The sequence below is a fragment of the Agelaius phoeniceus genome, chromosome 3 (assembly GCF_051311805.1).
Source record: "Agelaius phoeniceus isolate bAgePho1 chromosome 3, bAgePho1.hap1, whole genome shotgun sequence".
In the NCBI taxonomy this organism is placed as follows: Eukaryota; Metazoa; Chordata; class Aves; order Passeriformes; family Icteridae; genus Agelaius; species Agelaius phoeniceus.
The window spans coordinates 71,175,921-71,198,720 of NC_135267.1; the positions used below are offsets into that span (position 1 = coordinate 71,175,921).

At 43.5% G+C, this 22,800-nt stretch overlaps 1 protein-coding gene across 3 annotated transcripts in view; it reads left to right on the top strand.

Annotated features, from left to right (window-relative positions):
- The first annotated feature begins 18,293 nt into the window (after positions 1-18,293).
- Positions 18,294-22,800, top strand: part of LYST (lysosomal trafficking regulator) — a 77,499-nt gene continuing 72,992 nt past the window's right edge. For all 3 annotated transcript variants that reach the window (XM_054629576.2, XM_077175578.1, XM_077175579.1), the window contains exon 1: positions 18,294-18,405. The gene's annotated coding sequence lies outside the window, so the exon portion shown is untranslated. The remainder of the gene's footprint in view (positions 18,406-22,800) is intronic.

Consider the following 22,800-nt stretch of genomic DNA (forward strand, 5'->3'; position numbering starts at 1 on the left):
CTTCCCAGGTTTGCTTGGGAGCCCAGCATCAGCTGAGGAGATTTGGAGGCTGCCCCAGGGATGAAGAGGCATCTGGCCACATTGTAGGGAGCTGAGCAGGGTGTCACCACTCAAGCTCAGGAAGACAAAGCAGAGCATTTGAAATTCCCATGTGTTCCATGTCCATTAAGTCAAGCTAGATAATGTTTTCCTGCTAATACTCTGTTAATGTGTTGGGATTTGGGGAGGTCTTATGGCAAAAAAAGAATGCTGGGAACGGGTCTGTGAGAAATGGTCCCAGAGAGCTGATGCTCATGTAGAAAAGGCAGAGGGATGTCTCTTTCCCATAGGCCCTTTACAAAGCACCTTCTGCAGGTCCTTTGCAGGGATCTTGCTCCAGCTTGCCATCCTACCCCTGCAAGCAGCTGCATGGCTCTTGCAGTTACCCAGCAATCACTGTCACTTCTCCTCCCTCACTGTGAGGAGACAGGAGTTTTGAAAGGCTTCTGGAGCCTCTGTTTGCAAAAGCAGTTCCTCCTCCCCTCTGCTTCAGTCTAGCCAGCAATCAGAGGTTGCCATAGGAAGTAATGTGGGCACTTCTACCACGTGGTTGATCTTTGTGATTCTGTGCCTTTGTGAGGCAGAGCTTCATCTCTGAGCTGCCTATGGAACCTGCATTAAGCCCTGCATCAGAGCAGTCAGCAGCTCATGAAGGTGCCTGCTAACAGAAGGGCCATGGAGAAATGAGTCTGACTACTATTTATAAGGATAGACATTATTGTCAGTGAACCACACTTTGCGTGCAGCATTTGTTCCCACTCACGACATGATGTCACTCAGTCTCTGGCCTTATTCTGTAGTGTAGGAAAATGAATACTTTTGGTCAGTAGTAGTCAGCTGGTCCATTCCTATTTGGAGGCAAATTTCATGCTGTAAAATGAGTGTGTAGTTAGCTGACAGAAAGGAAACAAAGGCAAAACTTTACTACACAGAATGTTTTTGTTGATGAAAATGATACAACTAGAATAAGCTCAATTCATTAGCTCTCTTTTAAGTCACACACCTTTGTGAAGATATTGAGAGATAACAATCTGCATTTTAATTCCATTTCTAAGTGACTTGGTTTGACCTGTTTTGCTAGAAATAGTAATCCTGCTCATGAATGCCATCTGCCCATTCAGACTGCTCGTGTACCAAATAATATCTTAAAGGCTGGAGCTTATGGCTTTAACTATCACATGATACACAGTCCCATGCCTCTTAATCAGAGCATCAAGTGATTTATTCAATGTGCTTTTTTATTTCCTGCCACGGCCTGCCCTCTCAGAAGTTTCCAACAGCTTGAGGCAGCCAGAATTCATTCTTAGGGCTGTCTACTTTCTGACCAGCACTGCTGTTTATAAGCAGCAGCCTTTTCTGCTTTATCCTGCTGTATTTGTTTCTCTCCCAGTAAACTTCTCCTCGCAAAGTGAAAGGCTGTGGTAGTGGGAGTGGAACAAGATGATCTTTAAGGTCCAATTCCAACCCTATGATTCTACAATTCCCACACTGTCAGATGAAGCACACAATTCTGCAATGAGTGCAGCAAGATCTTCTCTGCCTTCAAATCCTGTTTTAAGAAAGAAGATAATTTATTTGTACCACCTGGCCCAATGGGACCCTGAGCCAAGGCCAAACTTGAGGCAGTACTGCACTGTAAATGTAACAGATTGAAAGATTGCATGAGTCATGCTACATGATGTTTCTGTGTCACATTGCTACAGAAAATCTCAGTCTGTAATGTATTTTGCCAGTGGGCTTTTTTGTGTTTGTTTTGCCATGACCTGAAAACAGCATCTCGTAGGTGAGCCTTGGGTCAATCACTACAGCACTGAATGCTTATTCCAAGCTTGCTTTTAAGACAAGCAGCCACACTGATTTAGACACATGCAGAGCATTCATTTAGTCAGGTTTTCTGTTGGAAATGTAACTAACCCTAGTTAACTAAAATTTGATCTAAGCACCAGACTTTAAATCCAGCATTTTTTTGTTTTATTCTTAGAAGTTTTTTACAATCCTGTAAGCTAAGAAAGCACATCACTCACTCTTTCCTAGGGCAAGGAGAGACCAAAACTACTGAGAAAAATTTTGAAAAGCTTAATGTTGATCTCCTGACTTGTAGCCTTTGATTATAATCACAAGACCATCCTTTCTTCTGTTTAAGTAATAAAAAGCAACAACAAAATCAGTCTGAAATGAGACAAAAATGTCTCTCTTTTGTTGGAAAATGTTTAAATATTAAGGATATGTGTTGCTGTTTGTTATTATTTTAGGTCACAGAGGAGTTAAGGAACTTTCTTAGCACCTTCTTTTAAAATGGCTATCTCCCTGAATGTAGGCATGATCATCAACACGGATTGATTCTGGCCATTTTATGGCAATGACAGCCTCCATCTGTGACTGAGTTGCACTGTGTTTCTCTTACAGCTGTGCAAGCAGATTGTAGGAGCTGTTACACTGTACACAGGGTTGGGAGGGAGGCTGTGGTGAGAGCACTGGAGCACAGAGCCAAAGGTACCATTCCCAGCCTTTCTTGACTCCTAAATTACATTCTGTATTTTTGTGTGTTAGGTGGAGCATTACACTGGAGCTGAAGAAGCAGAACCCCCTGGGATGAGTCATTTGTATATCCTGTGATTGTGGTTTTGTTTACCATCCTGCCAAGATAAAGATTAAAATCCTTTGAATGATGACTAAAAGTTGTTGTATGTTGCTGCTAAAAAAGCATCAGCTGTCTACATTAGTGTTATCTTCTAATTTTTGTAATCTTTCTCATTCATCTCCTAAAGATTTTGTGTTAACAGGAACAGACATCTAGCTTTCTTAAAGGGCCTAGCATTGCTATGGCTGGCTGGGACAGTGTTAGTGCTACTGAGGTGAGGCTTCTGGGGACATCCAAAGTATAAGAGCAGGATTTCCTGAGCATGTTCAGTACAAGCAGGATGTGTTAAAGCAGCTGGTATGTAGAGTGCATGCCACAGGGGAGAGTCTCTGGTCTCCAGCATCATCTTGTGAAAAATATGTATTCAAGAGCTGAGCTGGTAAGGCATCAGCAGTGTAAGAAAAACTGATCTCACTTGTGCACTGTAGAGGCATCATTCCAGATGCAGGGGTCCTTCTTCTGTCTCCATGGTGTCCATATGAGTTCTGTCTACAGTCATGGTGACTTGGACACCTTCAGGCCCCTGAAGCAGCAGCTTTTTCAAAGTTTTCAGACAGGGACCCTTTTGTACAGTGGGAGAGGATGGCATATATAGTCTGCTGGGCCACTCCACTCAGTCCCCTATTGCCAACACCAGTTTAAAGTTATTTTTTTAGAAGACAGATAAAGGTGATGACCAGCTTTCATTTCCTACTGGTCATGAATAGCTGAGAGATGTCTGAGTTAATTTCAGGACATGACAGGACTGTGTAGGAAGAACCAAAGCCTCAAAGACCACTCCTAAAATTCATGATGTTGTCATCAGACACCTTTGAGCAGCAGCCTGCTGCGATGGCTCCATGCTGCATCTGAAACAATTCTTTGTGACCTCTTTTACATACAGACTCTGACCAAAACCTGATGTTCTTGGGTCTTGAAGAAGATTAGCAACTGTAGAACTGCTGGAGGGGGAAATGAGTCTATCTGAGTCTTCATCAGGAATTTGGCACCACTGCACCTCAGCTCTGCCAGTTTGAAAAGGATCAGAGTGGTGGCCATCTGGAAACTTCTAGTTTATTCTAGGCAGCGTCGCCCAGACAGTGCCTGGTGGCTGGGAGACCTGCAGAGGGGATTGCTGCAGTGTTTGGAAGCAGAGGTGAATGGTACAGCAGCACTCCTGGAAATGCTGATAGATGAGGTCCCCAAGAAACCTCAACAGGAACTTAGTCTGTTCCTCTTCCCCATCAAGTCCTGAAGAACCATAACCTAACCTGATCTGTGGTAAAGCGGATGTTAGAGACATGTAGGGCTGGGGCATGAATATCACATGAGGGGACACACTGCATACAGTAATGGTCCAAATAATCTTTTTCTACTGAACTACACTGGAGCTATTGTTGCTGTCTTGCTGAGCATCTGACTGAACATCTACAGCAAACATTGGCAAGAATTTCTTCTGACCACTTGTGTAACCACATGTAATATTACTTGTGGTTTTGATTAACTCTCTTACCAGGATGAAAGTTAGTAGAAATTGCTGAAGAAAATGCATGAACAAATTACTGTAACCAATAACTAACATCTGATGCCTCAGGAAAGGATACCTCCTCAGGAAAGGAGCTGGAATGCATGAGCTAAGTAGAAGTTATTTAGAGATATAATCACAAATAGTGTAATGCTGCAGTCAAGAAACCAGTACAGAGAAGATCTGGTAGCTGATCAGGTAATGGTAATTTTATAATGTGATATTTGCAATGAGTATCTTTTAAAGGCAAATCTTAACAGACTCCTCTGATTAATTTTATTTTTCAGCCAAAACATACACGTAGAAATGTAATTAATACACTTGTGGGAAAACCAAGTATTTCTGTAATAGAGAGAGCCAACCAAATACTTAGTGCAGAAAAACAGACAAGTTATATGGTATTTTACACCTCAATAATGTTTTGATATATTGTCACAACTTCATTCAAAATGAATATTATGTACTTTGTTTTCTCTTCATTGCCAGTATAAAATGCTTCAAAAGAAAATCCCAAATACCCTGGATTGTGAAGTATGCACAGTGCTAAGCTGAGCTAACAAGAATGCCCTGCAACTAAAAAAAGAAAGAACAGTTTTCTGTGCATCAGGAATAACAAAAGAAGCAGGAGCTATGATCATTATATTAAGCTGTGCAGCCAGTTGCCAAGAGCTAATCAATAGACACAGATTTAGAAACAAATGTAAGTCCTTTCCAGTAACAGAAGTAAGCAGAGGGCTCAGAAATAGCATAGCAACAAACCTGCTGTGCCTGGAGGAAGCCATTTCCATCACTCAGGCTCCGCTGCCGTCAGTGGTGACACACACACAGGCCCTGGAAATGGTACTGCTTCAGCACTGAGTGCAGGCAGCACTGAGGCTTCTCTGCTCCCAAATTACACACACCTGCCTTCTTGGCTGAGCAGAAATGTCTGTTTAAAATTGTACTCACGGTAAGATTTATGTCCTACCTGGCCTGGAGCCAGCAAGTGACAAATTGACTTTGTACAAGATGCAGAAAGACTTGCAAGCCTGATACTCTCACTCTCAGCCAGAAGAGCATTTCCAGACTTTCAAGTCCTGCAGACTTCTGGACCTTCTTCAAGTGCTTGTGCTTGTCTTCCAGTGTGGTGGGCACAAGCTCAGGGTGAGCAGGATTTCAACTCTACCCTGGGCTTTGGACCTCTGCACTCCTGCTCAGATTGTGCCTCCTCTGCCCACAACAGTCACCCACCCGAGAAAAGAGACCCCTCTCCACACCCCCATACAACTGCCTGGGCCCTGGTGCCTCTCAGCAGCCTCAGCTCCACAGGCTAATAACAGCTCAAGAAGTTAGAAAAAAACAGGCTTGCACAAGTTTCTGATGGACCTGAGCCTTGCTTAGACAGCACCTGACACACATAGCTCTAGATTACCCTCACAGCCCACTTCATCCTCATGAATCTGAGTTTTCTTTGGTTCAGATCCATCCTTTAGTGAGTCTAGAGGAGTTTTTTTCCTTCTTCAGTTTAAGGCTTTGTCTTTTACCTTCAGTGGTGAGGAGGGGAGAGGGGCATTTTCAGAGTTCAGTTCACCCCTTATATGCATATCTGCTGGATGGACTGAGTTGCCTTCTGGAAGTTACTATCTCTCCCCACTTACCATATAAGAATTTTTATTTCAACTGCATGTCTAATTTATAGTAGGGAGAAGTTAGTTAAGAAAAAGATCAAGATCCATTTATCTACTGCAGATGTCTGATTTCCAAGCAAAACTCTAAATGCCACCAAATGATTTAGAAATGTCCAGATGTGCAAACAGATTTCCTGGTCACCTGAAGGTACTAGAGGACCAATTCAGGAATTGCTTTAGGTCTCTGTGTCAGACAGAAAATTTTGCTGTAGTATTTCAGTGTCCTGTGCTGCATTGTGTCTCCTTGAAATTCAGAAGAAGCTTCCTCTTGGTATAAGAAAAGAAAGGACTTTTACATCTGGAAAATTTCCAAAAGCTTAGCAATGCTGAGAAGTCAAATTAAATAGTGATTACATGTTTTCAACAACATTGCACCGGCAGTGACCTGTGTCTTCCTTCATACCAGCTGCTCCTTGTACAGGAATTGCCTGAGTTACCACTCAGACAACTATAATTTTGTAGTAAATCCTCTGCAGTTAAGGTGGTATATCTGGTGACTATAAATACAGACTCAAGCATGACAGAACTGCACTTGGCCAGGATCTGTACTGTTTGAGTGTGTGGTGAACTTTGCCTTCATGGTGAGGCTTAAGAGGTGTTCATGCAGACTGCACTCAAAAGGAATGGCACCATCCTTCATCTGGCAGGTGCAAGTCCCCCTCCTGCCTTGTGCTGGCAAAGTACTCATGACTGTGCCATCAAAGAGATCAACAAGCTGATCCAGTGGAAAACTTGCCCTAGAAAACCAGCAGATTGTTTTTCATCTGGGTCAGTGGGCTGATCCAGCTGACTGCAAGATCAGACAAGCATGAGCATTCCTGTTCCAGCACCTGGGCTTAGTGAAACTGTGCCCTGAGATGTAGCTATGGCTATGCAGAAAGTAAAAAAACTAATATGCCCAGCAAATACTTGAGGCAAATCCCAAGTCCATATTATACAGGAGAAGCCATAAAGGTAATTCAGTGAATTAAGACTAGTAGGTAGATCAGCATGGTCATATGTGTCAGGAAAGCTCAAAGAAGCAGTCACAACCATCAATTCTTCATAAAACCCACAAATATTACACTGACAGCTTCAGGGAGGTGGATCAAGATTTAGTGACTTTAGTGTTTTTGAAACCTTAGCACACTCACAGTGCTGAGGCAGATCACTGTCTTAAAGGGTTTGTGGCTCTGGGTCTCTTCATGTTTTGCTGAAATCTGCTCACAAGTATTAGCCCTAAGAGGGTTGATGCCTATGCAGTTGGAATTACACACATTTAGATCAAGTGATTTGGTATTTTATAACAAATATAATTTCTTTAGTGTGACTAGAATAAGGGGATCCTGGCCTTGCCATCCTTGCAGTTGGAAATTCAAAAGGAGACATCTAAAACTGTACACTCTGAAAGGTGTATGTAGACTTTGAATTGTGTGGTTTGAGCACCCTTTTCCCTTTTTTTTTCTTTTTTTGTTATTGTTGTCCTTGGAGAAATGACATCTTGGAGACCAGAAACAATTTTTGCAGATCAGCTCAGATTGCTTATTGACAGTCTTTTTGGCAGAACAGGACAGAGTTTTTTCACTCAGCAGTCTCAGTTCATTAATGTGGCCTTAAGGCCACACTGTTCCCTCTTTATAGCCTATATACAATACTCATGCAAACACAATGGCACATTGGAAAGCTTTTAGACTCTTGCACCACTTAGCACAGTCTTTGTAGCTGTCTGCACTGTTTACTCATCCTCCTGCACCACTGACAGCAAAAGCCTGCAGGAATCCTTTTTCTTTCCTTCCTTTCCTATATGCTTTTTTTTTTCCTCCAGCAGCACTGCAGACACAGCAGCAGAACCAACTCAAAGAAAAACAAACCAAAGAGACTTTTGAATTCCAAACCTCTGCAGGACAGGCTGCTTGTGTAAAGCTGAAAAGGAGCCAGAGCATACCAGCAAGGAAGCTGTGATTTCATCCAGCAGTCTGACAGAAAATCCAAGGTTCCACTGCAGCAGTTTGTGCAGATGCAGCAGCCTCCCTCTGGCTGGGTCCATGTCAAATGCTAACAGAGGAGTGCCCAGGAGGTGGATGCCCATGTAATTCTGTGTTGCTATCCTTTTGCTTTTTAGTAGCAAGTCTCTGAGGAAACCAGGTATGCTCCACAGGTTTTTAAATGGCTTTTATTCCTTATGGTGATGTCTAATTTCTAAGGGAAAGGGAAGCTGCAAGGAAATGGGGAAGATGGTTGAGATGAAGAAACCTCCCCAAGGAGGGTCATTCTTCTTGCTCTGGAGTGGTGGTAGTGGTGTGTGAGGGTGGGCAGGAAAATCAACCTGAGTGGAGGTGGCTGGGGCATTTGCCTGGGGTGCAGGTTAGCAGGGAAGTCTCTGGTGAGGTCTGACGTGAGGACTCAGGGAGGAATAGCACCTGAGTCACACATGTTTTGGTGTTTGCCCAGAAACTGATATTTGTGGTTTGGCATCTGTGCATCAGCTTGTATGCTAGGTCAGCAGGCAGGGGAGAAACACTGATCAAGTAGGGCACAAAGTTTAGGATGGTGTGTGCTGGGTCAGGAAAACACTAAAGATTGTATCAAACCCATTTGCACCTGTGTGACTCTGGAATGACTCTGCTGACAGCAGTAGAGTAATACTGACAAAACTGTGAACAGGATTTTGCCCTATAGTGTGAAAACGAGAAGATTTGGCAGAGGGCCTAGATGGGTGCTGGGAGGCAGTCTCTGAATGTGTGTGTCTCTGAAAAAGTCTGTGCCGATTGCTGGAGAGGTGTCTGAAGCCCTACAAGCATGCGTCACCCTTCCCTTCACGGGAAACAAAGAGGCTGCTGCACTTCAGACAGCCTACCCTCTGAATTATTCAATGCAACTAAATAGCTACAGAGCTCCAGTGAGTTGCATAAAACTGCAAAACTGGCTCACCCCCTTGACTTGAATCAATAGTATTGTCTCTTTCTGATCAGTACATTATAGTAGTAAATCCGTGGCTTGAGGCAATGCTTAACACACTTGGAGGGAGAGCTGAAAACGTAGTAAGAGGAGTGTGGAGGTGAACTGACAGAACACTGTAAGAGGTTCTTGCTGAGGAACAGTCTCCTGCTCCTTGTGAGAGAGTGACAGTGTCTGAAATAGTGCATGTTTTGTGCCCTGTTGTGTCTTCAGAGCTAGTGCCTGTCCAAAAATGCTAATCTGGAGACAGACAAGCAGAAAAGCACAATGGCTGAGTGTTGTAAAGGAGGCTACTTCATGTACTGGGTTTATTCCAAAACAGGCAATGCAAACCCTGCATACCATCCATGCTGGCTCTCTTGCACCCTTTCACTTGCCAGCATCATCATTCTTCTTGTCAGATTCCTCCACTGTGCCAGAGCTGAAGCTGTGTCATGGTTTTAAGTCCAGCTGGAGATGAAACACCACACACCCTCTCTCTTAACACCCAAAGGAATGGGGAGAATGCAAGTAAAACTTTTCTCTTGAGATAGGAACATTTTAATAATTGAAAAGAAATTTAATAATAATAATAATAATAATAATAATAATAATAATAATAATAATAATAATAATAATAATAATGGAAAAAACCCCAAAGAAATGCACAATGTAATTGCTCACCATCTGCTGAGCAATGCCAGACCCCCCTTCCTGAACCCAGGTCAGCTGTCCTTCCAGGTAACTCCCCCAGTTTACATACCGCACATGACATTCTATGGTGTGGATCACCTGTCCCAGCTGTGCTCCCTCCCAGTTTTTTTGCTTACCTCCTCACTGGCAGAGCAAGACAGAAGGGAAGAAAAAAGTCCTTGACTCGGGATAAACCACTTAGAAAAAACCAAAACATCAGTGTGTTATCAACACCATTCTCATTACAAATCCAAAACACAGCACTGTAATAGCTACTGAGAAGAAGTTAACTCTACCTAAACTGAAACCCTTTTCCCATATCATTATATCAAGTTTCACACTGCCCAATATCCCATCACCTTCCCTATTCATCTGTTTTGATAGGTATACATACAGACATCATTCTCTTAGTCTATGAAATGCCTCTGACAAATGTTCATAAAATGTCCACACACACACAAAAAAAAAAGTTATGGAATTCTTTTACTCCATGACTTTGGCCTTCATCTTTGATAACAGTTCTTCAAGCAGGAAACATGATGTGAGGTGTTGGATTGTTGCATGGTGCACATTTGAGTCAGTTCTCATTCCAGCCTGCTGCACTTGCTCTGTTTTATCGAAGTCCAGTCTTCATTGGTGTGAACATGGTAGTCAGAGGGAAGTCAGGCTCAGATCCCTAAAATGCTTGTGGCTGAGATTGATGCCATGAGATGCTCAGTGAGGTAATGCTCACACAGCCACCATATATATAATATTACCATTGGGTAGTTACAACACAGTGTAATTGTTTATTTTCACCCAAAGTCAAATCTATTTCTTTATCCTGCCACATCACCCACCAAGTGCATCCAGGATTTTTTGGCAAAAGTAGTCCCATGGTCAGGTTTGCCTTTGCCTGAGTCAGGACTACTCCAGGTTTTCCCCAGCATGTCTTTAATATGTACTGCAAGAATTTTATCCACTTCTACAGTATGTAAAATGTTTTGATTGGGCAGGGCCATCCCAATTGGCCCTCTGGTGCTGACTAACAAGGTGGCTTTTACTGAGTGTGTACCCCAATGTTTGAATGTCCCATTGCTGTCAGTGTAGTCTTTAACAGACCATTACATCATTGGATCTTTCCAGAGACTGGTGCATGACAGGGAATGTGATACAACCACTTACTGTCATGTTCTTTGGCCCAAGTGTCTCTAAGGCTGTCTAGGAAATGAGTTCCATTGTCTGATTCAGCCCTCTCTGGAGTACCATGTTGCCATAAGACTTGCTTTCCAAGGCCTAGGATAGCATTCCAGTGGTGGCATGGGACACAGGGTGTGTTTGCAGCTCTCCTGTGGTTGCTGCCACCATCATAAGCACATGGCACTTGCCATCATGGGATTAGGCAAGTGTGATACAGACAATCTGCCAGGCCTCCCCATACTTAGATTTCATCCATCATCCACTACACCTAAGAGACTTTACCCACTTGGGCTGCTTGATTGCAGCACGTGTTTGACATTCATGGATAATGTGAAGCTGGCATATGTACCAATGGGGAACCAAACATCTCCAAATATCTGGAGCTGCTGGGCTGGGGGGAACAGTCTGTCCTCATTAAAGCAGCTCTAGGGAAACGTCCTGTTTGCAGTGCTGACATGAGCACCCACAAACACTGTGACTGCTGGGGAACAGGCACTGAACCAGCCCCCCACCTCCCCTGACACCACACCTGCACCTCCTCCATGGGGAACAGGCAGCCATGAGCCATCCCAGCACCAGAGGAGCACTCTTGTGATTGCTCTGTGTCTGCTTTACCAGCACCCTGAAGGCTGCTTAGCATTCTGTGCGTGGAGGTGGGTTACATCTTCTGAAGATGGAGATACTTGATGTTCAGGAAAAAAGTGTTTGCAAATATTGAACATTTATCTTTGCTGAATTACCTTTTCTTTTCCAACAAAGGAAAGTCACTAAGAAAATATTTGCTGAACTGGAAACAGAACTATTAGATTGACAATCAGAAATCACAGAGAGAAATGCAGTGTCAGCCTTATACAGAAATATTTTAAACAGCTCTCTTTGTTTGTTTTTATGTAGCATTAATACGTCGGTAAAAGAGTCAGTTTGCCAAAAAATTGTAATATTTGCCTCATAATTTATTCATAGTCTTGTGATTAATCGGTTTATGTGGTTGACCTGCATTATGTACTTTTCTTTAAAAAAATCAACAAAAACTAATCAATATGGAGTGACTATTTTTGTGAAAGACAAAATTGCTGCTGAGTCTTTCTAATGTCACACTGACTGCACTGAAACTCATGATATTTAAAGAGGCCAAGCCTTAAAAAAAAGTTGCATAAATATTTAACAAATTAGTAGAAAAATATAATATATAATGTACTTAGCAGGTATATAAATACATGTGATATTATGAAGAAAAATTGATATAACTTTTATAGGAAAAAAACTCCCAGCTCAATGGAGTTTTTTGGGCAGAGGAAGGAGATGGAAGTCCCCAGTGAAGTCTCAGAAATCTGCCCCTGGAATTGTTTTGTTTGACATAGAAGTTATCTGGAAAAAAAAGCATAGTCTGAGGTGAGAGATGGCAAATTCCTCTAGGTAGCAAAAATGAAAGTCAGCCAGGAAAAAAGGGATTTCATGCTATGAATTATTGGGTTAAAATGGTAGAAAAAAATCAATGTTAACAAAAGAATCCTGACATTGTGTCCAGAGAGAGAAGTGCTGGAGAGAGAAGTCCCGTTACTCTGGCAGAAGAGATTGCTGAGTTACGACAAACAGTTTTATAAAGGGCAAGAAAGCTGAACAAATGGTACACAGTGAATGATTAAATAGCCAGGGACTCCAGTGTGGAAAAAAAGAAGCAGATGGGAGATTTGACAAGGAGTCTTAAAACATGGGCAGTGTAGAGAGAAGAACCACAGGGTCATTATTCCCTCCTTCACAAAGCAGAAGAACTAGACGAAACTAAGAGAAATGGGTGGGTAAAATGTCCCAAACAAATTAAAGAGGTGCTTTTTAACCAGACATGTAATTCAGCTTTAGGATACTGCAGGACTTGGTGGGTGCCAGAAGCTTTTGGGGTGTCACAGAGCTACTGGGCAAACCAATGGAACAAAAATGAATCAAAGTCTATAAACCATGAAGACACCCCATCTGTCCCAGGATGCTCTTGAACTGCAGACTGCTGCAAACTGGAACAGGTACTGTCACTGTACACATGTCCTGTTTGTGCAGCCTTCTGCAGGCAGCTGATGCTGGGCTGAACAGGTCTGCTGTGACCCAGACTGGCTCTTCTGAAGGTGAGACTGGAATCCATCAGGAAACTGAAACAGTGAAAAAGACACTGGGGGTATTTGCATTGAAACAAAACCAGAAACTGTCCCCGTGTGTCAAAACAAACAGCAATGAAGAAAGTTTAACTGTCACTAGAATAGTGAGCAGTATCAGATTATTCCAACTGTGTCCAGGCAAAATAAATAGGGTTTTCTTTTTTGTAAGTAGGAAAAGGAGAGATACACTGGAAGTGTGAGAAACAGGGTGAAAGAATTCTACATGAAAGCTTGTCTAAGCTTTATCCAAACAAATATATACTATTTGTTTGGATAAAGCTTAGACAAGCTACTATATATATACCTATCACCCCTAGTTGATGGGGTTTGGACCTGCAGTTCCCAGAACTACCATTCTGATTATTTGCTCCTTTAAAAAACAGATTGTTATCTTAAAAAATTCTTGGGGATAACCTCTATTAGGATATGAATGGATAAGCAAATTATGACAGAAATACACATCTGGAAACAAGATCACCTTCAGGGGCCTCTGCATGCTTTTCTGAATTTCCTATTTTTGTATTGTTTGCTCTTTATAAAATATCTACCCATTCTAAACTCCGAAGTACAATTTTAATTTTTCAAGAAGAGCAGTGCAAAAACTAAGAAATTGTGCATAACAGGTGAAAATTAAAATCTGCTAGAACTTTTCCACTACTGAAAAGAGGTTTTTAAAAAATAATACCACTTCCTATGAATTACACAATTTCATTGATTGGGAAAATATACTGTAAAGCATGTGTGTTATTGAGAACTGCAGATATGCTTTTTGCAATGGATGAGGAAGACAGTATTTTGCCATGGGTTGTAGATCCAGCTAAAGACAATGGTAGGCCTAACAAGGACATGTGAAAACTGCAGTCTGACATGTTTTTAATGAGATTTCATCTCAGTTTCACCTCTTGAACTGACTCACTTCAAGAACACATCCTTTGCCTGACTGTTTACTGCAGAACAGATGTGAGGTTTTAGACACATGACAATGTGTAACTGTAAGAGACTATGATCTGGTGTAATTCATGCATTTACAAGCCATGAGTAGGTGCAAATTGAGACTCAAAGTCCTGTCTATGTTTTTAAACCATTTGCATTTCTTATAAGGCTTCTCTCCTTTGTAGTGGGAATTATTCTAGCTTCAATCATTTCTGCATAAATCAAGTTTTCTTACATCATCCAAACTCACTTCACTAAAGGCAATTTAATTCTAGTTCAACATACATTGTAACCAGTGATTTACTACAGCTGTTTTTGAGTAAACTTTAAACTGGATTAATTCCTTCTAAATGAAAAAGTAAAAGGCTAGTCAAAGTAGACCTACTGATTAAAAACTGATAATGCAAGTAATTTTTAATTCTTTCATCTAGATTAGATATTGAACAAGTTTAGGGATCATACAATGTGTTTCTACCAGGCTATCTGGCTACGTCCTGTTCTGTTTAGGAAATAGGCCCTAGAACCATGAGTAAAAACATCCTGATGTCAGAGTGTGCTGACCAGGAATAACTGCAATGAAAAATCAAGCATGACTGGAAATCAAGTCATGCTTGCAGTAGGCAAACCTAAACAAGGATTATAAACAACTAGGGAAGACTTTCCACAACTCCTGTGCTTTAAGCCACTTTTGGAAGCATTTAATTTCACCTTTGCTTTCTACCTACTAGATAATGTTTTTCTTTTGTCTCTGGTCTTTCTATACCACTGTAGCTAAACATGAAGAATGCAAACATGAAGAGTGTTCAGCCTGTATTTCTTTGTCCTTGAATTCATTCAACAGCTTACTCCTCCAACACTGATCTGGAAGTGAGTAGATATTCACAGACTGTTTCTCCCCATGGTATAGATAGACCCACACATAGACTAGTATGTTTTTTAATGTTTTTAAAAACCATTTCTTGATTCCCTAAGTGCAAAACTGGTTTTGTACTTTGTTCACTCTTGTGATTTTTTAAAAGTAGTATAGGAATAAAAGAGTAATTTGCTTCCTTGGGAAAACAGACTCTTATTCATTCCCTGCTGCAAGGCTGCTCATCTCAGCTGACAAAAGATGCCCTTTCCACAAAGCACTCCGATATAAATTCCTGGACTTAAGACAGATCACATATTATATTAATTACTCCGTAGTTTTAAATATTATTTTTATTATGTCATTAAAACACTGGTAAATTTTCCAAGACAGATACATACTCATTGGAAAGGAGAGAAAATGAGACTGTAAAAGTGGCTAACAAAATCTAGGCCTTATATTACATTATCTTCGCAAGGCTTTCAGCTGAAACCTTTATGATGAGAGTAGATGGACCTTTATTGAAAAATGTCTAGTGGATACTTAAGAAATTCCAGGAATGGACAGTGGCTCACTGAACACTAAAATTTTGGAACTATTGACCTCAATCCACTCTCTGTGAACATTAGTACAACACAATGAAGAATTTGAGTACCAGTGTGATCTGTGCAGGTCTCAATGCTGTGGACTTGTTCTACTGCTCAGGAGAACAGTAGGGAAATACCACTTGTATTCTTGCTCCTTGCTTGTTTTCCATCTTACTATTGTCTCCATTTATGCAGAAGAGAAAAAATTATAGTATAAATCCGTGAAGAATGAGGCTGAAATGAGATTCAGATACTGTTTGTAGGATAGAGAGAATCATCAGTGAACCAGTGACACTAAGAAGAACCAGACTTCATTTGAAGTTATTCTAGTATGAACTGGTGTCATTCTACTCACTTTCATGGAGGTGCTGCAAGTTTATATTGATGTAAATGAATTCAGAATGCTTGGTTCTTTACTGAAAAACTCTTATTTGAAATTGAAGAGCAAGCATAGTGTTGTATCTGTGTAGGATCTTTAATTATTGTAATTATAAAAAAATCTGCATGGCTGAAAGGTTGTACTTTAAAGCATTCAAGTGAGAAAAACATTATCATTCTGATAAAATCTGTAATTGCCCCTACTTATCTTTCTCAGCAATATTTTTAGTCCAAACAGTTTATAATCTTTTTTTAACACACATGATAACTGTTCAGTGTAGTTCTACTCAGCCTATGGCGTACTTCCCTTCTAAAGATTTTAGTAAATACCTTGTGAAGATTTACTCAGATGTTTGTATGTGATGGCCAATTCTCTCCTGAAAACTCTTACTTTCAGTAAAATTTATGTTACCAATCTGAAATGTTCATATTCTTTGCACTATAAAATCTAATATTCCAAGGGTGAGTTGATGTGCTGTTGGCCATTGACTTCATTTTCCTTGCTGCTGTGACAGTTTTGCTGTACAATCACACAAGGCAATGTACAGCCTGCTTAGCTTCAATGGTCTCCTTGAGAAACCATAGATAATGTGCAAATGTCAAGCACTGCATTTGTCCTGTCCTAGATCTGCTTCTGTGGAAAACTGGGCAGCACAGAGGGAACAGCAAAGAGCCTTGGAGGTGCTGGCCCACAGGAGTTTTGTGGGAGAGGTCAATAGGAACCTCTGTCTTCAGGATGCTGCCCGCAGTGAGAAGGGACACACACATGCATTCATCATCTGGCAACTGTAAGATCTGAAGGAAAGATAAAGTAGTGGTATCTCTACTTTTCAGTAAACAGGAAGTCCTGGTTCTGAGGTAGAAGGGACTTCTCTTTCTTCTCAGCTGCAGGAAGTAGAGAGGATTTGTGTGAGCATTATTAGGGCAAGGACTTCCTGAGCCTGGGTCTGGGAATCTTGGCTCACTTTCCTCTCCAGTAGCTGCAGTGCCAGATGGGATGGGTTGGATTGAATCCTACTAAATTCTCCAGCAGTTTAAAATAAACTGGCTTAAAAGTAGGATTTAGTCTGCCTGAATTAGCAACTCCAGGACATCGATTGAACCACTTTTCCTTTAAGTTCTCTGTGGCCACTGAAGAGGCTTGGGTGCCTTTGAAAGCCACTTATCTCTCTGAGCTTCTCAAGGGTGGGTGGGTACCTAAGCAGGGATATGGGGTGTCACTGGGGCTCCCACTCCTTCAGCTGTGTGACTCTGCTGTGTAACCTTGCTTAGCAGCAAAGCAGTGCCAGGCTCCTTTCCCTTCCTTCCTGTCCTATTGGAATACTGGTGGTGCTTGCCTAGGACTGCTTTTCTTGAGGGATTTAAGCAATTTTTGAGTGCAGAAGTGTTGCCTAGGTGCTTAATTCCCAGAGAAAGGCACAGTTTTGGGGTCTGCACAGCTGGTCCTTGCAGGGAAGTTGCTGTCTTGGCTTGAAATAGAGATCTGTTTAGCCCAGTACCCATCTGACAGAGATTGCTTGCTCCCTGTCAATAAGATGAGCGCAAACATGGACAACAGCCAAAAGCAGGTGCCAAGGGAAAAAAAGATGAAAGGTGGCCATAAGTAGATGCCATGGGAAAAAGTATGAGAAGCGGGGTGTACAGGCAGATTGAAGTTTATATTTGCAAGACTTAACTGCTGTTACCTCGTGTGTATCTAAACTTACTTTGGCAGGTGGGCCCTGGGATCCTGCTGTTTGAAGCATTCCCAAGATCTGCCTCTGTCCATCCGTGTAATCCTTGTAGGCAGCTTGGCTTAAGTTTTACAAGGCCAATATGACACCAAGGTAGCCAGCAGGCCCTGGGATGATAAGCAAAATGCAATTACACAGTCCTCACCAGAAAAGGCAGCAAAGGTCAGGGAGTAGGAGGCCAATGCACCAGGGAGAGGCATAAGGATGGTGAGAAGGATACACTTGCTCACCCTCTGTATGTACAATTTTTTGTGATTTCAAGAACCAAGATTTCAATTCATGCCTACACAAACTTAGGCATGCATGAATATATGAAGCATATTCTTATTAACATCTCCTGTACCGTATTGCTCTCACTTTCATAAAATTACTGAAGTGCCGTGGCCGTGCAAGGTGAATTCCTGAAGCAGGCGAGAACAGCGGCATTCAGTCAAGACTCACTATTTATTTATTTGCCTACGCGAACCTGTTCTGTCAGATCGAACAGCATTCAGGACAACCGTTTCTTCTGGGCATTCCAGCCAAGTGCCAAAGCCCAGCTCCGCAGCCGTAAACCTGCTCCAAGGATTTACTCTGAGCAAACACCGAAGCAGAGCGCAAGCCCTCCGGAGCCCTCCGTGAGCCAACGCAGCGCTGCAGTGACAGCGGCTGGCAGCAGCCCGGCAGCGCCAGACGGCAGCGGGCGGATGGCCACGGATACGTGACACGCATGTTAAGGACGTTTTTAATGTTCACGTTAAAGCCGGGCAGGGTGGTGGTGGTGGCGGCAGTGGAGTGAACCGGATTAGGGGGGACCTCCAGCCCGTTTGGCTCCCCAGCAGGAGCTGCAGGCCGGCCGGCTGCCCGTGTGGCACTGCCGGGCGCTGTCACGGCCCGGCCACAGGAGCAGGCGGAGCCGGCAGTCCCAGGCTCGCCGCGGCACTTCCAGGGGCGCCCTTGCCCCGGCGGCCCGGCCGGCCCGGCGGAGGCGCCGCGGCGGGCGCGGGGCGGGGCGGGCGCTGTGTTGCCGGGGAGACGGGGGCGGGCGGCGCGGCGGGGCCGGGCAGGAACCTCCCGCCATGGGCTGCCGGGACGCTGTCAGCGGCACAAGAGCGGAGCGGGCGGCCGGGCGCGTCGGCTCTGGCGGGGAGAGGAGCGGGTAAGGGCGGGACGGGCACCGCCACCGCGGGGGACTCGCCTGGCGGCACGGGGCCGTGGCAGGGCGCTCAGCACAGGCCCTGCTGGCGGGTTTCGGCGGGCCGAGGCCGGCAGCCGCGGCGCCGGAGCGGGCTGTCAGTGGCGCTGCCGCCGCCGTCGCCTGGAGATGCCGCTGGCGGCTCGGGCAGCCCGGCGGCGGCGGCAGGAGTAGGCGGAAGGAGCCGCCGGAGGTGGCGCGGGCGGGGCCCAGCCCGCCCCGGGGCTCCCGGGCAGCGGCGGCCGCCGGCGGCGGGAGGGGCGCCGCGGGCTCGGGGCCCGAGTGCTCCCGGGGCGGGCGGCGGGCGCTCGGCGGCCCTGAGCGATCCCTGCTGACGTGAGGCCTCGGCCTTTGCCGAAAGGCGACGTTTAATAGCCCGTGTGCGTGTCCAGACGGGTTCTCCTCCGCCCCCTCCCGTGTTACCGGGATGCTGTGCGGTGACCGAGCACTGGAACAGATTGCCCAGAGGGGTTGTGCACCTCCCTGGAGGTGTTCAAGAACCGTCTGGACTCAGCCCTGTGCCACGCGCTCTAGGCTGACCCTGCCTGAGCAGGGAGCTTGGAGCAGATGCCCCACTGTGGTCCCTTCCAGCCCGGCCCGCTCCGTGTGCGCTGCCTGCCGTGGGCAGCGCGGTGCGAGCTGCTGGCGCAAAGCGCGAACACAAAGCCTGTGCTGTCAGCGAGGCGTTTGTTGCAGATAAGAATTGAAGAAAAGCAAATGAGGGCTGTGCACGGAAACGCGATAGCGCTGGCGGACGTGGAATATACAGGAGTCGTAGCGTTTCAGCACCTGAACTGCCCATTTTTAAAAACATGCATCAAAATGGGTGGACAGAGGCGCGATGGAAACTCTTCTACGTGTTCTCTGACTGTGGGGAGAATATTCAAAGATGCTTCTCTGAGAGAAAAGCAAAAATCTAAGAATTAGATACTGCTTGATATCCCCAGAGGAACTAAAGAGCTACGTTTTACTGACATCTGCGGTGAAGGGAGAAGGGAAAAGCAAGTGCATCACTGGAAGTGAAAATAAAACTTACACAATAAGAGAAAGCAGAGCAATTGAAGAAATTCAGAAAGAAGATCAGATGACTGAATGTCATGTCCTAGGAGTTTGAAAAGCATCTAATGTGGTTATAAGTGGGACTTGCTAAAGAAGAAAATCTGGATCGCAGACTTTTTTCTTCTTTTTTCTTTTCCTTCTTGCTTGTAGTGCCATGTGAATCAGTAAGACTTCATTATAAGGGTCTACAGGGAACTTGGAGCTAGTGACACAAGCTTGTGTACTGTTGCTGATGAGGTGGTGGGATAATTATCTGTTTTAGTCATATGTATCATAATCTTGTGCCCAGTAGCAGAAAAGAGGTGTCTGGAACATTTAACCTATCCTGAAGGAAGGATCAGATTTTGCTTGCTTGGACAAGAGACCATGCCTGCATAGAGCTTTTATCATAATGGAGCTACAATGTGATAAAGACTTGGGAAAATATTCTTGAGTCTCCTTTTGGCCTGTATTGTAGGCTTCCAGACCAGTAGTGCAAAGGAGAAAGCATCCTCTCAGGTGCTTTAGGAAATTTGTGCTTTACTGGCTCTGAAAGTTTCTGGTGGATGTTTTGAATAGAGTGAATGAAAAATATTGTTTTCATGTATTATCATAGGTAAGGAAAAAAAAAAACCATTTTTTTCCTAGGGGGCTTTAATTTAATTGTTCCTACTTGTTGTCCTTTAGACAGGGACTCTTGCAAGCTAAAAGCATATAGTTTACAATGCTTTACTTCTAAAATCAAAGGCAGTTGCCAAAGGAAGTCAGTTGTCACTTGGTTTATAAGATTGTATACAGATTTCTTAAGAGGAGCTTTTTTGATGTCACTCACTTCCTGCCTTCCCTTTCTCCTTGCCCTGTGAATTTTTTTAACCATACTCAAAGACAGCTTTTTGTCAAAAAAGTTTGATTGTAAGAAGTTCTTCTGTAAGGTTAATAACCATTTAATTATGATTCTCCTCTGATGCTTCTTTTGCTTCCTCCTTTCTCATAGTCCCTGCTAGGTTTTTCATGTGTCACCACATCAGTTGTTAATGCAGTTTAAAATAGTGGGGAAAGAGTCTGTGAGTACTTTGAACAATAGTATGGGATGTGTTGGAAAGTTAGACACTGGATAGGTAAACACTGGAAAAGAGAAACTCCATTCTTAACACTTACTGAAAGTAAGTCACTGTTTTCATATAGTTTTCTTTACAGTCAAGCTCAAAGAGCATAAGCAAATACTGTGATTCTGTCCACAAGCACTCCAGAAAGCTCAGCTCTGTATTTCTCCTGTCAGTGATTTCTGAAATAGACCATGGTGCTTCCTTATTAGCAAGAAATTGTACACCCTTACAGCTGGTCATTTAATATTTCCTTTGTATTTGCAGAATTTTGCCATTGCCATGGTGGTCTCTTTTCAAATGAGATAATGTTGCCCATGGAGGAAATCTGAAGCAAAACTATTTTGATACTTGTCTTTTAAGGGCAGAAAAGAGCAGAGGGAATGTAGGGTGAAATGATTATTTTGTAAGAGGATTCTGCTGCACCCAGAAGTGCTGTCCAGAACACACCTGCTTGTCTTCTGTGGGTGAATTTCATTTCTTTTCAGAGGAGCTGTCATTGACAAGACCCAACTAGTACTTGTTTTATTCCTTTGTGAGGAGTTGTCAAGCTCTGTTGGCCTCCTTAGCTAAGAACTGTAGTAGCTATTGCATGAGATGTCCCTACTCCCATCTTTTTTGCTATGTTTGTTGGAAAATTGGATTATATTGTTAGAAAAGGATTGTAGTGTCCAGTGGAGGGAGGTCCTTATGCATATATGCCTGGTTCCTTTGGGTTCCTTTGGGTTTTGCTTTCTTTTCCAGTTCAGAGATGGTTGTGAGATTATCAGGTACTTTTGTAAATTATTGCTTGCTGAAGGTTCATGGGCCTTTAGATAGTATTAGCTGGTGTCATTGCAGCTGTTGGTTCCTGTGGCAGCTCTGATCTGGGGATGGTACACCTGGGACAAGATCAGGTAGAAGAGACTTGAGGTTCCTTCTGTTGTGTGATTTGGACTGGTTTGTCTGAGCTTGCTAAGCTGATTGAGCAGCTTGTTACTGCTGAAGGAGGCAATCTCCCTTCTGCAGCCTTCCCTTCACTGACAGTGGCAACTGCCTGATCCCTCAGTATGGCAATTCAACAGCAACAAATCCAGCTGAAAAAGCTAGTGTTCTGCAAAGCTGTCAGGGTGGGCCACATCAAGCAGGAACTGGATGAGTGCAGTGGTGGAGATAAAAGGAAGAGAGGAGTTGCTGGGGAAGAACAGAAGCACCTTTTTGCTAGTCATATGTCATCAGGTGGGCTGAGCTGTCTTGTATAACTCTACCCTAGCTGCATTTTGGGAGATGGGGGCTTTTACTGAGGTTCAACAGTGTTTTGATTCAGCTGTCATGGTCTGTTGAGAAGAACTAATGAAGCAGCGTGGTATGCCAGATCAGGTTTTCTTTTCCTCTGTTTACATGCAGATCTTGCATTTGATCATTTCTCTCAGGGACTTGGAAATTAGTGCAAGGTGAAGCCTTGCTTCCAGATGGAGTATTCTGTACAGAAGTGTTACTGGAATGTGTGATGGGAAAGGAAAAGGCTATGTGTAGTCTTGAGTTTTTCCTTGCTGTAAGCTATTAGCTCTTTGATTCATGTTTGTAGCCTGGGGTCTGATTAAAATCTCTTTTTCTAGGAAGTCAGGTTTTTTTGTACCGATTTATTTAAGTAGAAGTGTGAATCTTCTCAGTGTGGTTTTTTGGTAACTATGTTGTGTGAAGATACAGATTAAATCTGATGCTGAGTAAGAGAGCAAGATGGAAAAAACGCTGTGAAATGACTTAGCTTATATATGTTGAAGAAGGGATAGGTGTGTGAACCTGTCATCCATGTGATGGTGAAGTCCTGGAATAGTGCTGTATTTTGGTGCATGTACCTGCTGCAACTTCTATTGTCTCTTTGTTTTGGATATTTCTCTAAAGTTCCCCTAGCTTTTTTTTTTTTTTTTCACTACTGCACATTTAATCTTCCTTCATATTCTGTACCTCATGGATTTTGTGATTTTGGGGTGTTACAAAGGAGCCAGGGCATCTATTCTTCTACTTCTCTGTCTTCTGTTTCTTAGTCAGCTCCTCACCCATAAATAAGTCCCTACTGCCTGCTCTTACTGTGGGGTGAGGTTTTGCAGTGACCATGCTGTGAGAAGCACTGAAAGGGTTTTCTTCTGCACATCTCAGCTTGTGCAGCTTCCTGCGGGCACCTGAGGCTTGCCCTGTGACACTTGTGTTTGTATGGGGTTGTTGAGCCATGTGGTGC